The sequence below is a fragment of the Melitaea cinxia genome, chromosome 29, assembly GCF_905220565.1.
Source record: "Melitaea cinxia chromosome 29, ilMelCinx1.1, whole genome shotgun sequence".
NCBI lineage: Eukaryota > Metazoa > Arthropoda > Insecta > Lepidoptera > Nymphalidae > Melitaea > Melitaea cinxia.
Window position 1 is genome coordinate 2,709,446 of NC_059422.1, and position 27,297 is coordinate 2,736,742.

General features: G+C 34.4%; 1 protein-coding gene and 1 long non-coding RNA gene across 2 annotated transcripts in view; both read left to right on the forward strand.

Moving 5' to 3' along the window:
* LOC123667830 (diacylglycerol kinase 1) overlaps positions 1 to 27,297 on the forward strand; it is a 202,200-nt gene that overhangs the window by 131,469 nt on the left and 43,434 nt on the right. The window lies entirely within an intron of this gene.
* LOC123667831 lies at positions 4,217 to 9,027 on the forward strand. Its single transcript, XR_006745481.1, has 2 exons — positions 4,217 to 4,259; positions 8,665 to 9,027. It is a non-coding gene; the product is annotated as an uncharacterized LOC123667831 (long non-coding RNA).

Sequence of the window (27,297 nt, forward strand, 5' to 3'; positions counted from 1 at the left end):
TATTACTTATATACTTCTTTTAAACCTTTTTTAAACTTAAAAATTACAAATATTATCGGGCGTGTTGACTCGATTTGTTTACCAACACAGGCCGTTCGCCCTCATACAATATGCGGATCGGTCGAGCGACTGATCGGAGTCTATTTCCGAGAAGTCACTGTGGCCGAGCGATAATGTTGTTACCGGTTTGTTTGTAGATGGTTATCGATAAAAACGGCAAAGGCAAAAGAGGAGACAGACATTTTTTATTTATTTTATTTATTTATTTATTTGTATTTGGGAAACAAACAGTACAACATAACACAAATAATAAAAGATAACAACGATATATCGCACAGACCAGTTAAGTTTCCACCAATAACCAATACAAACAAGAAGCAGAAAGTAAAAAATAATAATTCAAACAATCAAATACAAAGTTGAAACTCATACAATTAAATTCTTAAAAATCAATTATATAAATAAAAATCATCAATTAATTTCTTAAAAATTAACTATATAAATAAAAATTACCAATTAAATTCTTAAAAATTAACTATATAAATAAAAATCATCGATCAAATTCTTAAAAATTAACTATATAAGTAAAAATCATCAATTTAATTCTTAAAAATTAACTATATAAATACAAAGTTATAGTTAAATAATTTATATTCATTGATTCAACAAATTGATAATGTTACGTTTAAAATTTGAAAGTGAACACGAAAATATATCAACGTCATTAAATTTTTCATTATGCATTTTACAGGAACGACGAATAATTTTTGAGATTTTGATTTATTTAAAATATTATATTGCTAGCTTTTTTAAATAAACATAGTTATATAATAAAATTGCATTAAATTAAATATAATACACGTATTATGAGTGTTAATACATTTTACTAGAATTACTTAATGTGAACTTCGACCATGATGTTTTATATAAAAATTTGGCAGGTTTTCTAATTTAAGGGATACATGAAAAAAAATTTGTAATAACAGGTTAACCTGGACGCCCAAAAAAATAGTGTAATTTGTTCAGATCATATCAAAACCACTAACTTTCAAGTGTTGGCGAACAATAGAAGAATTAGTCGAGGGCACCAAACCAACACTAACGCCACACTGTTTTTGTCCCGTAAGTTTTTTTTCTCACGTACAAGGTAATCAAGATATGGTTCACCTTAGTCATAGTAGTGAAATGAAGCTTAGATTTATCAACTTTGAAAATTAACAATGTCCATCCTTTCAGAGTCATCAACAAATCATTCAATCTAGCAGATGACAAGCTATCATCTTATGATGCCATTAGTGCTACGCTCGCTATTCCCGATTCGTTCACATAACCGTGTACATCATCAACTCCTCAAAATGTATATTAACTTTAAATCGTTTATTGTAGACTGGCATTGTTTGGCACAACAACGTTGCACCACACGTATTGAGACATAATTATACATAATATATACAATTATATATAATAGTTAGACATATGCTGTCGCGACACTTTTTAAACGACTTCCAAAAAGGGAGGAGGTTCTCAATTCGATTGTATTTTTTCATGTATGTTACTTCAGAACTATTGACTGGGTGGACCGATTTTGATTGATTTTTAATTTAATAGAAAGCTGATGTTTATCATGTGGTCGCGTTCAAATTTCATCGAGATCTGATAACAACTTTTTGAGTAACCTTTGATAACGAGTACATATTACGTATATTGTATTACTTGTCGATGTAATTGAAGTCAGCTTTTTTTTTCGTTTGCGAGCAAATACAATTATTGTAGATATTGATGTGTTCTACAAAGTCTTACTACATTATATATTTCTATTATCATTAGTTTTTGCAGCGCACGCAATGTAAGGATTTTTTTAGGTTATTTTTTATCCCTTGGGTTACATTATTGGAGTTTTAGTAAGGATCCCTAATATTTTTGAGAATATAGTATAAGCTATGTCGCTCAAGGATAGTGTAACTTCTCAACGGTGAAATAATCTTTTGAATCGGTCCAGTAGTTTCGGAGCCTATTGCTAACAAACAAACAATCACATCTTTACTCTTTTTAATCGTTTATTTTATTGAAGATATTTGATTTGTAGTATATAATAAATTAAGTCTATTTTTATAATAACATCTTACCTTTGTATCACTTTAAAAACCTTATTTCCCTAACTGAGTACTTGAATTTATCAATAATGCATATCGACAGTTGTTACAACCACGGCTGTAAGCAACTTGTCAGTGTAGTTGCGGCGTGTCATTATACTGTAATGACACAGAATGTATCTATGTGTGTGTGAAAAATGTAAGTGTGATTTTAATTTAGTATGTGTGAGTTTCGTAGTGACAGACGATTATTTTTGTGTGGGAATTAGATAAAGTGTACATGTGTGTAATTTTCCCCCGCAAAAAATGACAGACAGTTTTGTATCGGTAACAAATGCAATGGCTACTCCCCTCCGTGTTGCTCTATGGGTCTAAAGCACACTTTTTTTTCTAAAAGGTCATATATACAATGATATTTGCTAAAAGAGTTTTTTTTAATATATCAATACTTAACTGATAGTCTAAGAGCCGAATCAGACATGAGCTTCAAGCTCAGTAATTAAATAATATTTATTGTAGTGACAACTATTTTAACTGTATATGTATATATGTAAGTACTTCTTCAAACGCCAATATTTAGAATGTACTATGAGACAAATTTAAGAATTAATCTTATCAGTTATTTATTTATTATTAAAAAATATAACATAAATAAATCGTCTTACCATTCACCCCCCACAATACACAAACACAAACGCTCAGACAATGATAAACAATATGTATGAACAAAAGGAATATTCATCACGTATGAAAATCAAGTTGAAAAAACTAATATTTCAACCATTTACAGTAACCGTTACACCCACGCGTTAATACAATTTATATATAGATAGATAGATAGATAGAATATGCTTTATGGTGTGCACACCATTCAGAAAGGATTTACAAAAAAAAAAAAACTTATTTACACATAGAGATAGTAATGTACAAAGGCGGTCTTATCGCTTATGTTATCAAGTATTCAATAGTCGCTCAACGATTATGACGTAGTTAATATTAATTGTTATGATATAGCTTAGTAATTACATATTGTATTAATTTCTTAAATCAATAATTATTATTCTTATTTATAATTATATTCGTTTAACATTATAAATGTAAGTTAATCAATAATTAGCTTTGATTTGACACATCGATAAAATTGTATAAAAAGGGTAGATAATCATTTTAAGCATTCATTATTATTCGACTTGTTAACAACGTTACGCTGTTCAAAAATATAGACAGATTGTGGTAATCGCCTTGGCTATTTAATTTAGAAACCCACCAGTGTTTTACATCTCAGAAGTGGGATTGTGCTCAAAAATGTCTGGACCTTACTTAGATGGTTTGGGCCAACGCAAACGAAAAAATAATGAATCAAGCAGCTCGGAAGATGAAAACAGTGATTTTTTTTTCTCTGACGGTGATTGTAAAAAGAAACTGTACAAAAAACGACACGTTGCTCCCAGTGATGCGGAAGTGATCCCTAAATTTCGACCGGAGGACACTAATAGCAATATTATAGGTTGGCTGCACAAAATAGATCAATTGGGCGACGTTTATGGCTGGGATCACACCGATCGAACATTTATTATGCAATTACGACTACGTGGCTCCGCCCGAGAATGGTACGACGATCTCGATAATTATGACCTGACATGGGATGAATGGAAGGAGATGCTGCAGACTGCCTTTCCACGATCGACTGATTACGTGGACAAATTAGAACGGATGTTGGCGAGGACAAAAGAAGACAAAGAGACTATGACGAAGTATTATCATGAGAAATTGTCTTTAGTTAAGAGATGTAACATCACCGGCGAAGATGCTATCTCGTGTATAATTCGTGGACTACCTTATGAACTGAGAGCCAACGCTAAAGCATATACTTGTAATACTCCTGAACAATTATATTATGGCTATTTATCATCATTAGAAAATTTCAAACGAATGGAAACACAAACTGTGCGGAAATCAACGTGGAAAAGAGGAACCAATAATGGTGCGCTAGGTTCAACATCAAGCCATCAGCTCCAGCCGAAGATATGCTACATGTGTCGGCGGCCGGGTCACGAAGCACGAGACTGTAGACAACAACAGCATTGCGAAAAATGTCGCCGTAACGGACATACTACTGCAGCCTGTTGGTTTGGTGCTGGGACATCGCGACCGCAATTAAATCAGGTTAGTCAGGTGTTACATATTACTTACGATATTTATGCTGATATTTACAAACGAATAGTGATAGTAAATGGACGACAGTTAAGAGCATTCATAGACACTGGCAGTAAAATTAATTTGCTTTGTATGTCACAAGCTAAGAACTTACAAATTAAAATTAATCCAAGTACCACTGTTATGAAAGGTTTCGGAGGAGCCTGTGTAAACTCACTCGGTTCGTGTTACTTAAGTATTTTAATAGATAATGTCCAATTGAATGGAATTGTTGAATTAACTAATTATATAACATCGGATATTGATTTATTAATTGGACAAACAATGATTAATAGTAAAAACGTTAGTTTAGTCACTTCTGATTCATCTATATGTTTCGTTCAAAGTAACTTTGTGCAGGATCTGTTTACGAACATTAATCTACAGGCATCTGATTTTGTTGTGAAGTTTCCAGTTTATTTGAAAGATAAAGTTGTAATACCAAAACATAATCAATTATATGTAGAAGTTTACGTTGACTGCTTTAAGAATATTGGAAAAGAGCACACATTTTTAACAAATACAGTATGGATGCAGTTAGGAAATGTTTCTTATATGATATCATCAGCTGTTATTAAACAATTTAGTTCTCATTTGAAAGTTGTCAATTTAGGAAATACAGATATAGTATGGGAGGCTCATAGACTGATAGCTAGAGCGGAGTTGGTAACGATACCAATTTGCGATGAGGGGTCTAGAATACTGGCTATAGAAAGTTCAGAAACTACCGACATGCGAATTAACTTATCTGACATTAAGAAAGGTCAGCTTAGTGATTTGGAAAATAAACAATTATTATCACTTTTAAATAGGTATAGTCACTCATTTGCTAGAAGTACAAAAGATTTAGGTTGCACCGATCTTATTAAGATGCACATCCATACAATTAGTAACCAACCTGTTTGTCGTAAGCCCTATAGATTATCGCATAAAGAAAACGAAATTGTTAACGGAAAAATCAAGGATTTATTAGAGGCAGGTATCATAAGGGAGTCAATCTCAGATTATGCTAGCCCCGTAGTCCTGGTTAAGAAGAAGGGTGGGGATTATAGACTTTGTGTTGACTATAGAGCGTTAAATGCTAATACTATTAAAGATCGATATCCCTTACCACATATCGAAGATCAGGTCAATAAGCTGTCGGGTAAATTGTTTTTCACAACCCTTGACCTTGCTCAAGGGTATTACCAAATCAGCCTACACGAAGAGTCTATACCGAAGACTGCATTTGTCACTTCATCGGGTCAGTATGAATTTTTGAAGATGCCCTTCGGTTTAGCCAATGCCCCAGCTGTATTCTCTCGATTAATACAAATGACACTAGGCAGAGTGGATCAAAATATAGCTCTTTATCTTGATGACGTGATGTTGCCAACAAGTACTGTACAGGAAGGCTTAGTACTATTAGAAAAGGTTCTTCAATTATTAACACAGGCAAATTTAAAATTAAATCTTGGTAAATGTTCTTTTCTAAAGCGTACAGCAACGTACTTAGGTCACGAAATCTCAGCCGGAACTATACAGCCAGGGCAAGCTAAAATAAAATGTGTAGCAGATTATAACAGGCCACGTAACGTACATGAGATTAGACAGTTTGTGGGTTTAACGTCATATTTTAGGAAATTCGTTCAAAATTTTGCCCAAATTGCTCGCCCTCTTACTTTACTCACGAAAAAGGATGTTAAATGGTATTGGGGTCCAGACCAAGAAAATGCATTTCAAACTCTTAAGCAACGGTTGATTGAAAAGCCAGTTCTAGCTATTTATAACTCTGATGCAAAGACAGAATTACATACCGACGCTAGCAAAGTAGGTTTAGGCGGGATTTTAATGCAGTATCAAACTGATAATAGTTTAAAACCAATAGCTTATTTTAGTAGGGTAACAAGTAACGAAGAGAAACTCTATCATAGCTATGAACTCGAAACACTCGCTGTTGTTGAATCTCTTAAACGGTTTCGAATTTATTTAACAGGTATTAAAGTTAAAGTTGTAACAGATTGCTCAGCTTTGAGAACGACTCTTGTAAAACGTGATTTGATTCCACGAATAGCTCGTTGGTGGCTTACGATACAAGAATTTGATCTTGAAATTGAATATAGGCCAGGCGAGCGCATGAGGCACGTGGATGCGCTGAGTAGAAATCCCGTGACTTATACGATATGTATGATTGATAACTCCGACTGGTTGATGACTTTACAATTGCAAGATGATAATATCAAAAGCATTATTTCTAGACTTCATGATAATTCTGATACAAAGTTATCTGCAAATTACATTGTTAAAGACGATATACTATATAGAAAAACTGTTGCAGGTGAGCGATTTGTGATCCCTAAACTAGCCAAATACGGTCTGCTACAAAAACTTCACGATCAAATAGGTCATCCCGGTTTCGAAAAATGTGAAAGTGCCATTAAAGCTCAGTTTTGGTTTGAAGGTATGACAAGATTTATAAGAAAATATGTAAACTCTTGTTTACAATGCGCGTTTAATAAGGGTAACTACGGTAGATTAGAGGGTGAATTACACCCAATTAACAAGCCAGCCATACCTATGCATACGTTGCATGCGGATCACTTAGGTCCTTTTGCTAAAACTCGTAAGGGTAACACTTATATTCTAGTAGTTATCGACGCTTTTACTAAATTTGTATTCGCCCGACCTGCCAAAAATTGTAGTTCAGTAGAGACGATTAGGTTATTAAAAGATATCATTATGCAGTTTGGTTATCCAGTTCGAATAATTACAGATAGGGGCAAAGCTTTTACGAGTAGATATTTTAAGCAATTCTCCGAAGAAAATCAATTTAAACACGTTTTAAATGCGATTGCCAGTCCTCGCTCAAATGGACAAGTTGAACGAGTTAATCGCACATTGCTTAATGGTCTCAATACTATGTCAGAAAGCGAATGCACATGGGACAATAAGTTAAATGATATTGTCTGGGGAATAAATAATACACCAAATGCGACAACTAATTTTTCGCCATTCAATCTTATGTTTGGTCACAAAAACTCTAGATATCCATCCTTTCCTTCAAATGCACCCACAAACTCTGAAACCCAACAAAATGAACTTCAGGCTAATAGAGAAACTGCTAAGCTTCGTATCGACAGAAACATGACTACTATGAAAAGACAATTCGATAAAAATCATAAGAAGTGTCTCAAGTATACCGTAGGCCAATTAGTTCTCTGGAAAGGTGGTGTAACTAGGGATGTAGCTACTGGCGTTACTAAAAAGTTAAACGGGCTTTACACAGGCCCCTATAAAGTATATAAAGCGGAGAGCTCATTAGACCGATACACGATTTCGAGTATTAAGGGCATGAAAGGTTACAAAAAATTCAGTGCTGTTGTTCGTGGAGATACCTTAAGACCATACAAACCAACCATGTCCGAAGATGATAGTTCAGGCAGTGACCGAGAAGTAGATAGAGACGATTTGATTGATCTTCTTGAAAGTTAATTAAGATTTAGAATAATATAATTTTCTTTCTACTATATTAGATTAGTTACCGGTTGTTACAAGTGTGTGACTCTTCATTAGTTGTACTATAATTACAGTAAAAAAAAAATATACATGTGTTTAGCGTTACGGTTTATTAGTTGATTAAGTTGCAAGAGTATGTACAGTATATAATTGTTTTCATATATTATTTACCACTCAATATACATATTTACAAATGATGAGACTTCTTTTTCAAAACAATTACCTTATGATGATTGCTATTTGACGAGTCCATATACGATTTAGTAAAGACTGCTGTGTGATCAAGTCTAAATAAACTGAGACGGCTATGTGATCAAGTCTATATGTATGTTATATATACTGACAGCTTTGTGATCAAGTCAATATAAGGTATACTACTGTGTGATCAAGATTAAATAAACTGAGACGGCTATGTGATCAAGTCTATATGTATGTTATATATACTGACAGCTTTGTGATCAAGTCAATATAAGTTTATAGTACTGTGTGATCAAGATTAAATAAACTGAGACGGCTATGTGATCAAGTCTATATGTATATTATATATACTGACAGCTTTGTGATCAAGTCAATATAAGTATATACTAATGTGTGATTAAGATTAAATAAACAGAGACGGCTATGTGATCAAGTCTACATATACTCGTATAGCGACAGCATTGTGATCAATTCAAAAAGTACTGTGTGATCAAGATTAAATAAACAGAGACGGTTATATAATCAAGTCTAATTAAGGAAAATATGTTATCTTAACATATATAAACCGACTACTAGCTGTGTGACGCAATAATTTATTAGATAATACATTCAAAAATAGATACGTTTAAAACTGTGGTTATTACAAACGACATATTACTGCCGTACAATATTTTCGTTCCAGAATTTGGGGATCAGCACTGGAGAACAGCAAAACAAGGACCGTGGGACACGGCCTACACAGGATGGCCGAGTGTTATCAAGTATTCAATAGTCGCTCAACGATTATGACGTAGTTAATATTAATTGTTATGATATAGCTTAGTAATTACATATTGTATTAATTTCTTAAATCAATAATTATTATTCTTATTTATAATTATATTCGTTTAACATTATAAATGTAAGTTAATCAATAATTAGCTTTGATTTGACACATCGATAAAATTGTATAAAAAGGGTAGATAATCATTTTAAGCATTCATTATTATTCGACTTGTTAACAACGTTACGCTGTTCAAAAATATAGACAGATTGTGGTAATCGCCTTGGCTATTTAATTTAGAAACCCACCAGTGTTTTACACTTAGTAACGATCTCTTCCAGACAACCTTTAGAAATAGGAAAATATGTATTGAAAAGGTATTAGGTGCAGCAGCGTAATTATCTGTATAGTTTGTAAATAAAACTTACAAATATAAACTACATAATATAAAGAAATAAAAACAACATACTTAATAGAAACACATTACGTATATTCAAATAGTATTTACATACATATACATACATACATACATATACATACATACATACATACACAAATATATCCGGAAAAAGTTGAAATATATTAGCGTAAATGGCATTCTTATCCCTAGAAAGGAATTTCGAGTATTCTCTTCCGAGACATTAAAAAGGGATTGTGAAAGAAATCGAATAAATATAAGGTAGGTGTACAAGACTTTGTTTACATAAAATAATAAATTTACACGTAATTTCCATTTCAAGTAAAAACGAAATGTATTTATGTAACATCTAATAAATACGTGTTTACGATTTTATCATGTTAATTATACAGATACAAATTTTAATAACTTATTTTGCTTTTAACTTAAGTAATTAAATATAAACTAATGGTCGCCAAGTGGTCGAAACTCGACCATGATAAATAAATAAATAAATAAATAAATAAATAAATAAATAAATAAATAAATAAATAAATAAACGCTTCATACTTAACGGCCCCCAGTAGGATTTTCTCCTGTGTCGGGGGTCCGGAAACACACACAATACACAAGCACAAACGCCCAGAACACGACAAACATGGCCAATACAAATGGCCGTGGTGAGCGGCGATCGACCGCCAGTGCGACAACCAGTGCCGTGACCACTGAACTAACGCGTCAAAATCAAAATTAATTTAAATTATAAGTTTGAACATTATTAAGATTCTGTTGTCAAAGACTATACTTCTATAATCATATAAATAAAAGAGTATAAATGCGTGTGTATGTCGATACATCGTAGTGTGTATAATGTTTTTTTTTTTATTGATTTAATGTATTTTTATGCATAACTTTAAAAAATATTAGCACTCTGCACTCCTTCTCTATGTAAACTATTAGTGTGCGAAATTTCATACTCCTCCGTCAGCGCAATTTTCGTAAAAAGGGGTACAACGTTTTTGCTTCACCTTAATACGTAATATATCGAATTAACAAACATCGCCATGATTTGTAAATAAGCACAAACTAAGCGCTTCGAAGAAAAATAGTAAGCGCTGCATTAAAATAGTATTGTTTTTATATCAAAGTAATCCTAATTTTACAAATTATAATTAATAGTAAATGTGTATCTACCATCAAATTGAAATATAATGTTCATTGGTAGAGACAAATTGGCAAGAAGAAGGGAGAAACTCCATAGTATTTTCTCTGTTCTTTTTTCGTTTTTTAAAAATAAATCAAACAATATTATATGGAATAAATCCAACTTCTTATTAAAATAAATAAATTTATTTATTTATTAAAAACTTTATTGCACACAAAAAAAGAGATACAATTAAGAACAATAAGATACAAAAACAAATAAGCATGCAAAGGCGGTCTTATCGCTATCGCGATCTCTTCCAGGCAACCTTTAATGAAAGTAGTATAGGAAAAATGTGTCGGTAATAGTGCGTAATCGATAACGCAAGTTTATTACACATAATGAAATCAATATATAATACTAATAATATACTATACTAATAATACTATGAATATATTTCCATTGACAAAATGCTGGTCAAACTTCTGGTAATAAAAAATTATGTGGATCACGAAAACTTCACAAACAGCAACACCATAGCTACATCCAGGTAATAAAAAAAAGATATAGAATAGGAACAATCGAAAGTGTACCCCGACCCCTTTTAACCGGAATCCCATTCAAAGTTTATGTGGGCGATGTTTTCGACTTGTCTCGAGGAAGTACAGTGACCATGAGTTATTTAACTATTGCGACTATTTAGAAACAAATAATTGGACTCGCAAACGAAAAAAACAACCTCCTCCTTATTTACGTTTTTACTTTATTCCTCGGTAGCTTAGTTACTTGTTGTCTATGAAAACTCTACACCCGCTCTGGTAGCGGTTTGATATCCACTCAGATCCACCCCGATTTGTATTTGTAAATATGTTTCGTTGCGGTCTAAGTTCTTCAGGTATTTGTTGGCCTCCTCACCTAGTCTTGAAAAGCATGTAAAGTTCAGTCCCGGTTGTTATCAAAAACACTTGATAGCAATCTATAATAAATAATAAATAAATATCTACACAATACACACACGGTCGTCTGTTCCTAAAGTAAGCAATTTAATGCTTGTATTATGGTAACAGCCGACTGGTATATAGCTAATTGGAATCGAATCCACAGCCCTCGGAGCAGAAAGTAGGGTCACTACAAACTACGCCAACGGGCTAGTCAATCTTTACTCATAATAAGGAATATTTCCGCCAAACGGTCACATTCAGTCTGTGACATCCCTCTGCTGGCATAGGCCTCTTTCTACATGTAAGATAAGGAGCTTAATCGACCACGCTGCTATACTTCGGGTTGGTGGATATGTTCCCTAATATGAATGAAGATCACTGTCCGGTATTTATGATAAAAACCGGGACCGATGGCTTAACGTGCTCTCCGGTGGGGAGACCCGAAAGATATATTTGTACAAATGCGCCCGTAAACCGACGTTGGTTTAGATGTCGCGGCACTACACCAGAGTGGTTGTTTCTGGCGCTAGCCGGTAACGAATACAAAAAAAAAAAATCTAATTCGATCCAGTTGTGCGGAAGTTATGCGCGTACATTTCAGCGATTAATAATTTTATTTATATACAATTAAAATAAATCTTATATATATTTAAATGATGGTCACCGTGATAAGGAAATTCGAACGAGTAGCAGAGCGCCGTCTCAGTGGCGCGTACTGGGGTTGTAGGTCGTTATTGCTTTTTTATTTACGCCCTTGACGTCACCGACTTGTACGATTTGGGATAAGGCTATCGTTATAATTGAAGGGCGCCGGAAGTGTGGTGTCAAAGTGAGAAAATTTAAGCTTTACGAAATTAAATTATAGGCAGTTAGAAATTAGTTAAATATAAGTAACTACTGTATAATAATAATAACCGCTCTGCTATAATAGTTCTTGTGCCGTGTCGGCGCCTACACATCGCAGGTTTATGGGTTCGATTCCCGCTCAAGTCTCGGTCGGCGTTTATTTTTTCTGGTTAATAAATAAATTTTTAGAAAAGGCTGTGTTAATAATTATGAATATGTCGGATTGTCAAGAGTCTGCCTCTACACGTAGTTAGAAAAAGTTTTCTCATTTCAAACCTGAAATTTCACGTTTCTGCCTATTTTAGTACTAAGATGGAAGCTGTTTAAGTAACACTGTCCCTCCGGCGCCCTTAAGTACGGTACCCTAAAAATAAACTAACGAGTATTTCAGTAACATGAACCTCAATTAGTCCCAGTGACGCAAGACGCTCATAATTTGATCTCCACGGGGTATTAACCAAATAACATCACAACTATTTTTAACTGACTTCAAAAAAATTATATTAAAAAAAAAAAAAAATATATATATATATATATATATATATATATATATATATATTTAATGTATGTTCGGGGATAACTCCGTTCTTTATGAACCGATTTTAATAATTCTTTTTTTGTTGGAAAGGAGATATCCCTAGTTTGGTAGCATGATAAGGAAAAAAGGGACCTGACGATGGGATTCCATAGAAATCGAGAATCAAAAATCCGCATAACTTTTTACTGGGTGTACCGATTTTGATGATTTTTAATTTAATCGAAAGCTGATGTTTATCATGTGGTCACGTTTAATTTCATCGAGATCTGATTACAACTTTTGGAGTAATCTTTGATAATGCGTATTTACTTGACATTTTTTTTTGTCTACCTACGTTGTATTACTTGTCGATGTAATTGAAGTCGGTTTTTCTTCGTTTGCCTGCAAACATACACCCGTACTGTGTGGCTACGGGTACTGTGTGGCTACGGTACTAAAGAATATAGCCACCACCAACCAACACCAACCATCCAACGGCTGTCTTTGAAATACACAGGCCGAAGACGGGCAGTAGCGTCCTCGCAATAGGCCTATGCCCAGCAGTGGACTGTGATAGGCTGAAGTGATGATGATGATGATTTAATTTTGAGGTTTTATTGTTTTTATTGAATAAAATTAGATTCATTTAATAGAACATTTTAATTTTTCAATATCACGGTGTCGTTCTTATTCATTAAGAGCTATTTATTTGAAGTTTCGGTTTACTTCTCTCTAAGTGGTAGCAGGATGTTTTATAGCCTACTAGATTTTACCCGCGGCTTTGCTCGCATTGAATTTTTTTAAATAAAAAGTATCTTACATTCACATTTATATTATTAGTAGGGATAAGGTCACTCAATAAAGAATGTGCGTGGAAATCGTAATTAATTTATTTGTGTATATTATATTTTTACCCTTACATTTAGTTTGTTATTTAAGAACTATCTAGAAGGCTAGATCTAGAAATTGACAGTCAACTTAGGTATCTTGGATCGCGTAGTACAAAATAAATACTAATATAGATACCGATACAAAATATTTAATTAAATAGCCAAATAAGCTATAAGCTAAAAGTATTACCATCAGAAAAACAAAACTATTTTTCAGATCAGACAGCGTAGAACAGGCAACTCTTTTTGTATTACCATAGATACGAGCCACAGAGTCCTTTGAATCAAAAGCCATAAAAATATTCATTTTCATTCAACGTAGGATCATGAATATTCAATGCTGTTTCGCCTGTTAGTACCGATACTGTTCCGCGAATCTTTATTTTTTTTATACGTCTACTAGGTCGGCAAATAAGCGTACGGCTTACCTGATGGTAAGAGATTACCGTAGCTTATAGACGCCTGCAACACCAGAAGCGTGGTAAGTGATCCTACTCCTGACCCTCCCCAGGAGTCTGGTCACCACAGAAACACAACACTACTGAGAGCAGTATAATGTGGCTGTGATCTTCTGTAAGATTAAAGTATTTCCTCAGACTCCTCTAAATTTTATGCAGGATGCTGTATCTCAATAAGATGGTCAGGCAGTTGATACACCGTACTTGAGTATTACTAGGCGTATAATTTAAACCAAATACATTACGGTTTCCTGTTAACGTCATTCAAAAAGTTTTCTCGCATCCCCTCGATAAATAATTCCGTATAAATTGGAAGCTTTATAATGGAACCTACCATGCAGGTGAGCGTGTCAATTATTAATGTTTGAATCGGGTATGTTTTTGCACAGCGGTTTCATGCAGTAATAAGGTTGAGCGTATGGTAGTGTACTTGTAGGAAACAATATTTCGACAAATAGTTATTAAATTGTGTTATTACTAGGAAAGTTTTAGCGTAGTTCTGATTTCTTTCATCCTATATGTATGTTGGGGGTACTGAATCCGAATCTGAGGTTTGCGAACAAAATTTGTGCCGCAAAATTGAAAAAAATCGCAAAAATAAATCGGATTTAGCACCCCAAACTACGTACCTATACAATAAAAGAAATCAGAACCACCTCAAAACTTTCCCACTAGCGGCCCTTTAGAGTACAAATTGACTGTATTATAATGACGTTAAGACACAAACATTATAACTTGACTTGTTGAGGTGTGAATCATATTCTTCCCTTTATTTGTTTAATTATTTTTAAAAGGTAACATACGTGCAATTACGACTGTAAAAGTATCTGCTTTGTCGTTTTAATTTTAATTAAAAATTAAACTTTTTACTTTGACAAGCGATATCAAAGATATCATATCATATAAGTATAGTTGCTGATATCGGCTGTAGGACTCTGTTATTTATAACTTTTAATCGTTGACTGTTTTAAATTTTAAGAGTAAAGAATATAGCCACCCACTTTCTTCCCGTGGGTGTCGTAAGAGGCGACTAAGGGATAACACAGTTCCACTATAACCTTGGAACTTATAAAGCCGGCCGATGGTGAGATAACCGTCCAACTGCTGGCTTTGAAATACACAGGCCGAAGACGGGCAGCAGCGTCTTCGGTGCGACAAAGCCAGCCCTGCGGATGCTAAGCAAACTGGCGCAAACTTGTGGAGGCCCATGACCAGCCGTGGACTGCGATAGGCTGAAGTGTGTGTGTGTGTGTGTGTGTTATAAAAAAAAAGACTAAAATATCATGATACAATAACAAATGAAAACAACAGAACAAGATATCATAAGAAAGAAACTGTAACCCAACCATCAACGCGACTGGAACCGCAAGCTATCAAAACTCCAATCCTGTCCCATATTTGTTCTGCGCTGCGCTACACAAAATATTTCACTATACATCCAACCTAATCCTTTAGGTCATTCAAATATCAGTGGGTCAGCGTGTCCTTCGACAAATACAATCGAATTTCAACTGAAATTCCAAACACATATGGTTCAGTTTATTTAAGCACTGCCAATTTACCTTTGAAGTAGAAGCTTAAATTGCACTCTATTCCATTGTGATAACGCTGAAATTTGTTACATTATGTAAATCAATTATAAATCTAACGTACTTAAAAGTTTACAGTTTAAATATGTATCAAAGGGAAAGTTTATTTTTAGAACTTGTTATTCTCAATCCATATAAATAAAAATGAATGTTACTAAGCGCATAACTCGAAAATGGCTCGACTAATTCTGCTAATTTATTTTTTTGTATGTTCCATAAGGCACACGAAAGGTTTTAAAACTAAAAAAAAATAAAAAAATTTAATATAAACTTTTGACAGAATGAAGTTTGTCCGGGCAGCTTATTAGATCATTTGTTAGACGGTCGTCTGTTCCTAAGGTTAAATTTAGTGCCTAGTTTTAGTTAACAGCTGGCTGATATAGCTTTTCTTTCTGACAAAGTTATACATTTTAATAAACCAATATTACATATTATATATGTATACACTTGAGGATTCAGCCTGTAACATAGTACTGCTGGGCATAGGCCTCTTTCTCCATAAAGAAGAAGGATCAGAAGGATATATTCCCTTCTATAAGATATCAAGCATGACCGACTGCACTACACACACACTTACATACATACTTATGTACCTACTTACTACATAAAAACATATTAAACCTAGACGGCATACTATGAGTAACGATCGCTATCAGGTGTAGGTATATGGTATCAAGCATCATCGACTGCACTACATACATACTTACACACATACATGTACATACATAAACTCGACACCTCAACTCCTGAAACTGAAAAAAGCTTCACTGCAAACTGTATAATCGGGCTAGTGAAACAAGTTACTATTGTATTATAAGTATGGATTTCTTTTGATACCCTTATCACATCTATAACTAGTTATCGTGGTTAAAGCCAAGGTGGAGATGAATTACGGACACACTGGTCTCACATACACTTTAATATGGAACAATGAGTATATCAAGTCCTGTTTTTCGGCGTCTAAATTTTTGGATAGCAGAAATTGCATTGATTTTTTTTGTGTGTAAAAATTTCAAGGCGCAGTTGATCGATAGTAAAATGCTTTTTATTTATGCATTCAATTTCAAATACATTCTTTTAAACTTACAGTGGATGAGACTTGACCTTAAATATACTTATTTCAAATAACATTTTAATATTAAAAAAAAAACGTCCAAAAACGTTCACTCGAATGCACTAGCCACGTCACTAAGATTCATCCTACAACATCCTATTGCTGGGCATAGGCCTCTTTCCCCATATAAGAAGGAGTGGAGCTTAATCTACCACGCTGCTTCACTTCGGGTTGATGGATATATTCCATAGGATATATAACAACTAGGATCCGAGATAGGAGAGTATTACGAGATCCAATAAGGAGACTCATAATGACATACATCCAAACCGGAAAAATACAAATTTTTACAAATACAAATATCCATCCCGATCGCATAACTACACCAGAGCGGTTGTTACGTCACCAGTATTATGAAAAGTTTGTATACAGTACGGATATGTAATAAATGTAGTTCTTCGTTCAAGTATTACTAAACAGTTACAATAAAGCTTTGTATGTTTGAAACATTAATATAGAAATGTTGTCACCCTTCGATTTTTTTCACATAACTGTCAATTAAATAAATCCATAACCAAATAATCAAAAATAACTCTATCCAAATAGGCTTCAAAAGCACTTTCCAAACGTCATTTTTAAATTAATATTTTAAAAAGATTATTATTTTTAAAAATCGGATTTCGGAATTCGAATGTAGATTCTGCAGAGAAAAATCGGAAGAAACTTTTTAAAAATAATAAATGAACTGTGTTTTTAACCGACTTCAAAAAAAGAAGGAGGTTACTCAATTCGACCGTATATATATATATATATATATATATATATATATATATATATATATATATATATATATATATTATGTATGTTCGGGGATAACTCCTAACTTATCAACCGATTTAGATAATTCTTTTGTTGTTGGAAAGGAGATATCCCTAGTTTGGTACCATGATAAGGAAACCAGGATCTGATGATGGGATCCCAGAGAAATCGAGGGAAACTCTTGAAAATCCGCAATAACTTTTTACTGGGTGTACCGATTTTGATAATTTTTAATTTAATCGAAAGCTGATGTTTATCATCTGGTCACATATAAATTTTATCGAGATCTGATAACTATTTTTTAAGTAATCTTTGATAACGCGTAGTTACTCGTCGATGTAATTGAAGTCGGTTTTTTTTCGTTTACGAGCAAACACAATTATAGTAAATAAGGAAGGCACAGCAGGAATTACATTACTGAAAATTCGGAGCAGCCTGACTTAGCATGTACCTCTCCTTACATAAGATTACAATAAATAATGTCTCCCTCAGGTATTATATATTTAAGCGCGCACCGCATTAAGGCTTACCGCAAGCGTGTAACTCGCTAAGGTAACTGCTTACTACCAGGTAGACTGTACGCTTGTTTGGCATTCCAGTAATATTTAGAAAAAAAAAAAATGTCGTCTGTACAGTTAGTTTACGGACGATAGTTTAACGTGACAACGTCATAACAAAACATCTCCTCGGACGTATAGGCCAATCTAACCAAATAGTGGAAGAGAGATAGATGCGGCGTAAGCCGTATCGGGACACTGGACGTAACGCAACAATGCGTCAACATTTTTCGTGCATGCAGCAGGCGTGCAATCGTGCATCAATTTATTAGACATTGTCACGTTAACAATACGTGTTTAAAAACGCGGTGCCTTTGCTAGTATACGCTCAGCCTGTAATATCCCACTGCTGGGCATAAGCCCCTTTCCCCATGTAGAAGAAGGATCAGGGCTTAATCCACTACGCTGCTCCACTGCGGGTTGGCGGCTATATTCCCGACCATGAGTAACGATCGCTATCAGGTGTATAAGACAACGAGGACCGACGAGCAGCTACCAATGTACGTTTTATTAGAAATTAACAATATTAATTTAGTTCGCCGTTTATTCCACCGCACTGCACCATTGCGGGTCTGCGGATAGTTCGCATGGCCACTACACCTAGTATTTGACAAAATAATACCAAAGAGAAGGTCCGGCTTATATAAGGATATATGGGTTTAAGCCAACGCTGAATGCCCGCAAACGCCCCGGAGCCCTTCGCTGACAGAGGATTTTCTAAGCTACATTAATTTACGGAAACGTTCAAGTAAAGGAATTTTTATGTGACGAGTATGTTTAAAATAAACTAGGTTCTTAAAAGCACAAAAAGCCTTATTTTAATGGTTTTTGTGCTTTTTCCGTTGCGTTTTTGTTGATTTTAAATATATTGTTATAATTAAATTTTAATGAAAGCCCCTCGAACTTCACTCTACCTTAGTATTCGTGAATATATATCGATTTTGTTTTTAATTTTCTTTTATTTAAAACTTATTTGGGAAATAACGAAAACGTAACTTATGTATGTTCATACAGTTCGGCAATTCGTATTTATTTAATACTAGGAGTATCCCGCGGTTTCACTCCCATTAATTTGAGAAAAAAATATAATGTTCGCTTAAACCGAATAAAAAAAAATTATCATATCAAAAATTTCGATCTAGCGGTTACATCGTTCCATAGCTTAATTGGCTAGAGCGCCGACACGGTCAGTCGGAGACGCGGGTTCGAACCCCGCTGGAGCGGTCAATTTTTGATATGATATTCAAAAATGTTTAAAAAATGTAAGTACTAAAAGCAATCACAACAAAATATTACATAACTATATCAGTAAAGATTTCTCATATAAAAAGTAGTTATAGGTAGATAGAAGTAGAAGGTATATATATCTTCTACTTCTAGTATTTGCTTTGCTCCGCGATTTAGCACACGTTAATTTGAGGAAAGAAATAGCCTATAGCCTTCGTCGGTAAATGGGCTATTCAACACAACAATAATTCTTTAATTCGAGCCAGTAGTTCCTGAGATTAGCTCGCTTAAACAAACGAACTTTTTATCTTTGTAATATTAGAATATATATACGGAGGGATGGAGCGCAGTTGTATTTATTGTAAATATTATTTAATGTTATGTATTAACAGGTTCACCACTCATCATCACTTCAGCCTATCACAGTCCAGTGCTGGACATAGGCCTCCACCAGTTCGCGCCAAAAGGGCGTGAACTCATGTGTGTTGCCCATAGTCACCAGACTGGGCAGGCGGGTTGATGACCGCAGGGCTGGCTTGGACGCACCGAAGACGCTGTTGCCCGTCTTCGGCCTGTGTATTCAGCCAGCAGTTGGATAGCTATCCGCTCGACTTTATAAGTTCCAAGGTGGTAGTAGAACTGTGCTATCCCTTAGTCTCCTCTTACGACACCCACGGAAAGAGAGGGGGTGGCTATATTTTTACTTCCATTACCACACGGGCAATTAACAGGCTATGTAACTTGAATTATATTTATTCTCATATTTTAGTGATTAGGTACACCATACATGACAGACATTGGTATTGTACCGTTGTCCATATAAATGTTTGTCGTGGTATAGGCATGTGTACTTGTGTATTGTATGTGAAAATAGCGGGCTCAAACAAACAAACTCTTTAGCTTTATGATAATAGCATGTATGGATAGATAGATATATGACGATTTCAAAATACGTTTGAGGCCTACTAGAGAAAAGTCAAATAACTTCTTAATTTTGTACTGTTGCCAATATTTCAAAGTAGATTTATCGGATATACAATTAGTGAATTGACGACGCACAAGAAACCAGAATGGAAAAGAAAAGATAGATGGCGCTGTGCCAGCAACTACACGCGTATCCACTGACCCTAAAGATGGTGTTCAGAAATCAATATATATATTCTTTATAACTTAATATAGACAATCCATGATATAGGTATATAAAGCAGATTTACTTTAGGAAAACAATACTGGTTTCAAGCAGTGTTGTGTTCCTGTGGTAAGACCAGAGCTTCTGGGGGAGGGGGGTGGGAATAGGGTTGGCAAGGCGCTTGCGATGCTTCTAGTGTTGCCAGCGTCTATAAGCTACAGTAGTAGCTTGCCATCAAATGATCCGTACGCTTGTTTGCCGACCTTGATGTATAAAAAAGGGCATTTTTCATTTGATTAATAATAATAATAATAATCTTAATTGCACACCGTTTAAAGATATAAACAAAGGTAGTACATTTAGAGGAAGATGTACAAAGGCTGCTTATCGCTAGAGCGATTTCTTCCAGTCAACCTTTGGGTATAGGACAGGGCATAGAAAAGCGGTTAGGAAGTGTACGAATTATTGTTATAGAAATTAGAATTATCAGTAATTTAGTATAAAAAAAGCAACTATATTGCGTTGACTTTACAAAGTATAACATCTTAACATAGAGTCCTTTATATTAAGACAATTTATAGTTGACGCCATCATATGCCCCAAAAGTAATAAACATATATTATTTAATATATCAATATCACATTCGATGCAAACGAGCCCTTACCCCAATGTTGAATGACGTCAAACGCCATAAATCCATGAACTTTCATATCTTCATTGTGTTTATTTGTAGAGAAAATGGGGTAAGATAGTACTCTTTTTATATTTTAACCCCTTCCAAAAATAATGAGAGTTTTAATATTATTACTTACATTAACTGTCCTGGAGTGGAGACCGCGTCTTGGCAAACGCAGTGTGGGACGTCCTCCGGCCCGTTGGACCAACGATCTACGTAAGATTACCGATGTAGGATGGATGAGGATTGCGGAAAACCGGGATGTCTGGCGCGAACTTGTGGAGGCCTATGTCCAGCAGTGGACTGCAATAGACTGAGCTGACTGACTGACTGACTGACTGATATTAACTGTCATCATCATCATCATCATCATTTCAGCCTATCGCAGTCCACTGCTGGACATAGGCCTGCACAAGTTCGCGCCAAAAATGGCGTGAACTCATGTGTTATGCCCATAGTCACCACGCTGGGCAGGCGGGTTTGTGACCACAGGGCTGGCTTTGTCGCACCGAAGACGCTACTGCCCGTCTTCGACCTGTGTATTTCAAAGCCAGCAGTTGGATGGTAATCCCGCCATTTGCTTTAGTTCCAAGGTGGTAGTGGAACTATGTTATCCCTTCTATTCCATTCCCTCTTACGACACCCACGGGAAGAGAGGGTGTGGCTATATTCTTTAATGCCGTAGCCACACAGCAATTAACTGTACTATAATCTATACTAATATTATAAAGCTGTAAAGTTTGTTTGTTTGGTGGTTTAAACACGATAATCTCAGGAACTATTGGTGCAAATTAAAAAATTCCTTTTGTGTTGAATATCCCGTTTAGAGATCAGATTATAACCTGCCTTCTTTCTCAAATTAACGCGTGTGAAGCCGCGTGGCACAGCTAGTCTATTAGCGAACTTCTGGGGTACCGCCAATAGCCGCGGGTTTGATTCCTACTTACTTGATTAAATACATTTTTGATTTAATTATATATGTAGTGTTTCTCTGTCATGTCTGAATGGCTTACTTCAACTGCTCAATTTGATCACGTCTCTCCAATTAACGAAGATTTAACTGGTCAAGAGGCGTGTGATTAGCGATGAGTCACTATTTTCGTCGAATAGACTATACCGCCTTACTACTATTACCTTTTGATTTCCTGCCAAAAGAAAAACAATGCTATAATAATATACCTTTATTTCTTTTATTAACAACAAGTGATCACGAGACAAAGTTAAAAGAATGTTTTGAGCCTCAATAACCTATATTGCGGTAAGGAGAATGAATTTTTTTTTTTTTTTCATAATAATAAATCCAGCCTCCAGGCTAATTTAGGCTAGATCTCTATTGTAAAAATGAAATCTTATTAGTTGTTGTTAAATAGGCGAACTGGCGAAGGGAGCGTGTACGAGTACAAAACTGAATTCAACATTACATAATATAGCAACAACGCTAATTCACCCTGGGAACGTTTAGCTCCCTCTGGCGGCAAAACAAAGCGACCAGTGTTTATGTGAGTAAATGGTATTTAATCTTTAATGACTGATAAAGAAGTTAATAAGCACCTTCTCATCGAATTGTATAGTGCTATTGGCCCTATCGTCCTTTACAGCGTCACCGGGTGGGTTGGCCGTGTACTGAGACCCAGCCGTATTAATAAATACCGATTATAATATTCGACTTCGACACGACATTTCGATAGCGCGATCTATCTACGAACAACGCCACCTGTGTTTCATTGTATGAACTAATAAGAATTAAATATACATTCAAAAGAACGAACAGAACCAAAGTAGGCTCAGGAGGCTAAATGTATTGTTTTAAAACCATACAAATTTAATCAAATTATATAATAACTGGTGACTACCAGAGCCCACATTCCTATCGTGAAAACGAATCTTATAAATGAAGGTGACGGTGGGTTCTGTAGGCTGAAATTAATTCTAAAATCATAGTTATGGCCTCCATTTCCTAAGCTAATTAAATGAATAACAATGAAAATCTATTGCTATTCTAATATTAAAAAGCAGATAAGTTTGTTTGTTTGAATACGCTGATTTAAGAAACTACTGGTTCAAGTACAAAAAAAAAATGCGTTGGAAAGCTAGATAGATTTACCGAGGTAGAATATTTAATACCTCAAATTAACACGTATGCAACCGCGGAGCAAAACTAGTCATGAATATTTATGTAAGTATTACCCTACTAAGAACAAAATACTTGAGTATTATACGATCATGTATAGAGGACGCTGACATGACATTTGAACAAAATGTCCTGATATTGTTAGGCATACCGCTAACGTACGTGTTGACAGGAGCCGGTTCCCGAAAACTCTGCGTTTACTTAATAACAAGGGTCAAACGAGTGGGAACATTACTTTCTAGCACTCCTTGTTATTAATAATAATAATAAAATACATAAAAAATAAAAATCGGTTATTAGTTTATGTCGAAAATTTACATTTTGTAATTTTGGTATTTAAGTTTTGGCGGAGGTCACCGTTACTACCGGCTGCCGATGTTGTAGATGACGACGATATATTTCCTGTCTCATTTATATATATATATATATATATATATATATATATATATATATATATATTCTCTCTTTTTATTTTTATTTGTATTATATGTATATCAATTATTCTTCTTCTTTATTTTTTCTTTAATAGAACTATTGTATAACAGAAAAGTAATAAACAGTGAATAAATTTTTCACCTTACGCCCACGTGACGGTAGCGAAACGGCCAAGCCACATATTTTGACTAAGGTGTAGAGTTTGTGAAGTTAGGGCTTGTAGAGTTAGGGCGTGTAGAGTTAGAAGCTTGGCTCTACATGAGATCTGATAACTTTTTGACAGTGCGAGCCATATGATCTCGGCTTGGCAACATTTTACATGAAAATATTTTTGGTGGTATCTATTATTCGGAGCGGGATTACATAAATGATAAAGATGTGTGGATTTAGTGACGCTGTATATATATTAAAGCGCAGTTTTTTTTAAAGAGTAACTGTGGAGTTTCTCTGCGGAATATACATTCTGAATCGATGGTAGCTCGAATTTTAACGGTAATTAAATTTTTAATTTGTAAGATGGCGATTCGAAGGCGCTTTGAAGCCTATTTGAATGGAGTTATTTTTGATTTAGATTTCTATTAGTTTATACAAAAATATTTGGAATGCCCTTCCGGCTTCCGTTTTTCTAACTAACTATAACTTGGGTATCTTTAAATTTTAGGCTGCACCTTCACTTAACATCAGCTGAGATCGCAGTCAAGCGCTAGTCTATATATATTAAAAAAAAAAATTTAAAAGTGTAATCCTACATTTTAAAGTAGGGCAGAAAAGTACAATAGAAAATATCTCGCTAAAAGTCTAAAGCAGTCCGACTAAATAAGAACACGAAATAGTGACACAAAAAGAAAGGATGCACAAAGACGGTCTTATCGCTGAAAGAGCGAACTCTCCTAGACAAAATTTGGGCTTAGAACTTGACATAGAAAATGTGTTTAGGAAGTGTACAAATAATTATTGTTATGCGATTTTTCTTCTACAGCTAGGTCGGCGACTATGTGGCTCAACTGATGGTGAGCGATTACCGTAACTTATTGACGCTTGCAACACTAGAATTATCGCAAGCGCGTAGCCGACACTACCCCCAATCCTCTCAGGAAATAATATAACATTACCTACCATTCCCAAGAAGCGAATTGAAATAGTTTTTTTAAAAGATTAAATAAAATTTAATATCAAAAGATAATAACGCATAAATAATTGTGTTTGCACGTAAACGAAAAAAAAACCGACTTCAATTAGATCGACAAGTAATACAAGGTAGACGAAAAATTAGTTAATTAAATACGCATTATCAAAGATTACTTTAAAAGTTGTAATCAGATCTCGATAAAATTTAAATGTGACCACATGATAAACATCGGCTTTCGATTAAATTAAAAATTATCAAAATCCGTACACCCAGTAAAAAGCTATGCGGATCTCTCGATTTCTCTAAGATACCATCATCAGATCCTAGTTTCCTTACCATGTTACTACACCAGGGATATCTCCTTTCCAACAAAAAAAGAATTATCAAAATCGGTTCATAAACGACGAAGTTATCCCCGAACATACAAAAAAATATATATACGGTCGAATTGAGTAACCTCTTCCTTTTTGAAGTCGGTTAAAAAGATAAAAAAAAAAACAGATATTTCATTTGAAAAAGTGCTTTTGACAACGTGTATAAAGTCAATTCATATAAAACAGTAATACTTTTTAATCTTGAAAATGAACCAAACCGCGCAAAATAAAAATATAATCTTGTGTACCCCCACAGCTTCCTAGTGAAGAAATATCCCTTTAATTTAATTTATTCGACGCTACCAGCTAAAGCACTTTCGTTCTTTATTAAATTTTACTGGAAAAATGTAACTCATTGAATGTGTCGGTGTTATACGACCTTTAACCAACGGAAACAAAATTATGAGGGTTTCAAATGCATTACAGAAAAATGACATACATAATAATAATAATAATAATAATAATAATAATAATAATACATACATACATACACTGTTTATATATATAAACCTATAAAATTCTCATGTCGCGTTGTTTGTAGTTAAACTGCTCCGAAACGGCTTGACCGATTCTCATGAAATTTTGTGTGCATATTGGGTAGGTCAGAGAATCGAACAACATCTATACGACTAGGTTGAGAAACAAACATACAAGTCACCTGATGGTAAGCGATCAACGTAGATTGTAGACGCCTGCAACACCAGACATCGCAAGCGCGTTGCCGATCCTACCATCAACTGGTTGGAAGCAGTAATTTTTCTGTGATATTCTGTAAGGCCGAGGTACTTCCCCAGTCGTGGTGCTCCAGATTTTGAGCAGCATATTAGCTGTGTCGCACCTTAGTTAAACATTTCAATTAGAAACAAAAATATGTACAACTATAAATGATACTCAAGAATGGATATCGAATCCGTCACCGAATGTAACTTTGCCATTAAACCAGAACCTGAGACTACGGAGTCTTCCCATTGTGAATGTTAATAAAATATATTGTAACTTTTTTTTTTTTTTTTTCCAGATCAAATATATTATTCTTTATTTATACAAAATATTATACATATTTACAATTCAAAACTTAAGAACTAAATATTTACAGATAGTTTTGGTTTTGGTATTGTAATTGAGATCTGACAAATAGTTTTCGAGTTATATTACTGCGTATACACTTGATTATTTGTTTAAACAAAATTTTTACCATCCTAGTGGTAGGCACAACAACTTTTTCGCATTTTATCGCGGTTCATTAAGTTTTTTAAATGTCCGACGTTTCGGACACTTTACAGCAACCATGGTCACGGAAGGACATCCTAGTGGTATTAAAACCAAACCAAACAACTTAAAAGGGGAAAACACAAAAAACATTTTACCCTAAGAGGTCCCTTTCCGCAAATACTTACAGAACGTTAAATTAATACGAACGAATGGATTTCACTAACGGGTCTTTATTACGGTCTTACGTAGCTAACACATGTAGCATCTATTCGATTTCATTGTACATAAATCGCGGTTAAAACTATTTACTGTTATGGTTAGTGAACAATACTAAACAGATGTATTGCGTCTTAACAATGTAACTCAATTAAAACTGTACTGTAAAGTCTCATTGGGTCGGTTGTAATTAGAAAAAGTGTATCGGCTTCGCGCTAGCTTTAATGCAAATAGAATTTTACAATTTGCTAGGAACCATTGCGCGATAACTGCGCAATTTCAAATTTACTTTTCTTTAAAGGTCTAAGTAAAATTTCACTCGATTTTTTTTTTTTTGATGATAATTCCCCAATCAGTCCTTATTTAAAAAAGAGTTGTAACATAACACTATTGAGCATCCATTAATTACGTGAGACGTTTAGAGGGGAGAGGGGGTTGAACGAAATCTCACTCAATTTCACGTGAGGGTGTGGTCTTGGCAAATATGACGTCTTTTTTTTCCACAACAAACTGTACAAAATTGCGATAAAATTGGGTTAAATTAAGTAAAATATGTTTCTCGAGTGAAATATAACGAAATCATATATAATAATATTCATCGCGGTTTCATTATGCACTGTTTGAGAGATGAGAATTTACTAACTTATTTATTATAAGTTTATTGTAAGACTAGACCATTTCCTTTGCCCTATGGTTGCCTGGATGAGATCGCTTTTTAGCGATAAGGCCGCCCTTTGCACCTAATGATATATTGTTAAAATCTTTCCTTGCTATGTATTATTTCTGTTTTTCGTGTACAATAAAGTATATA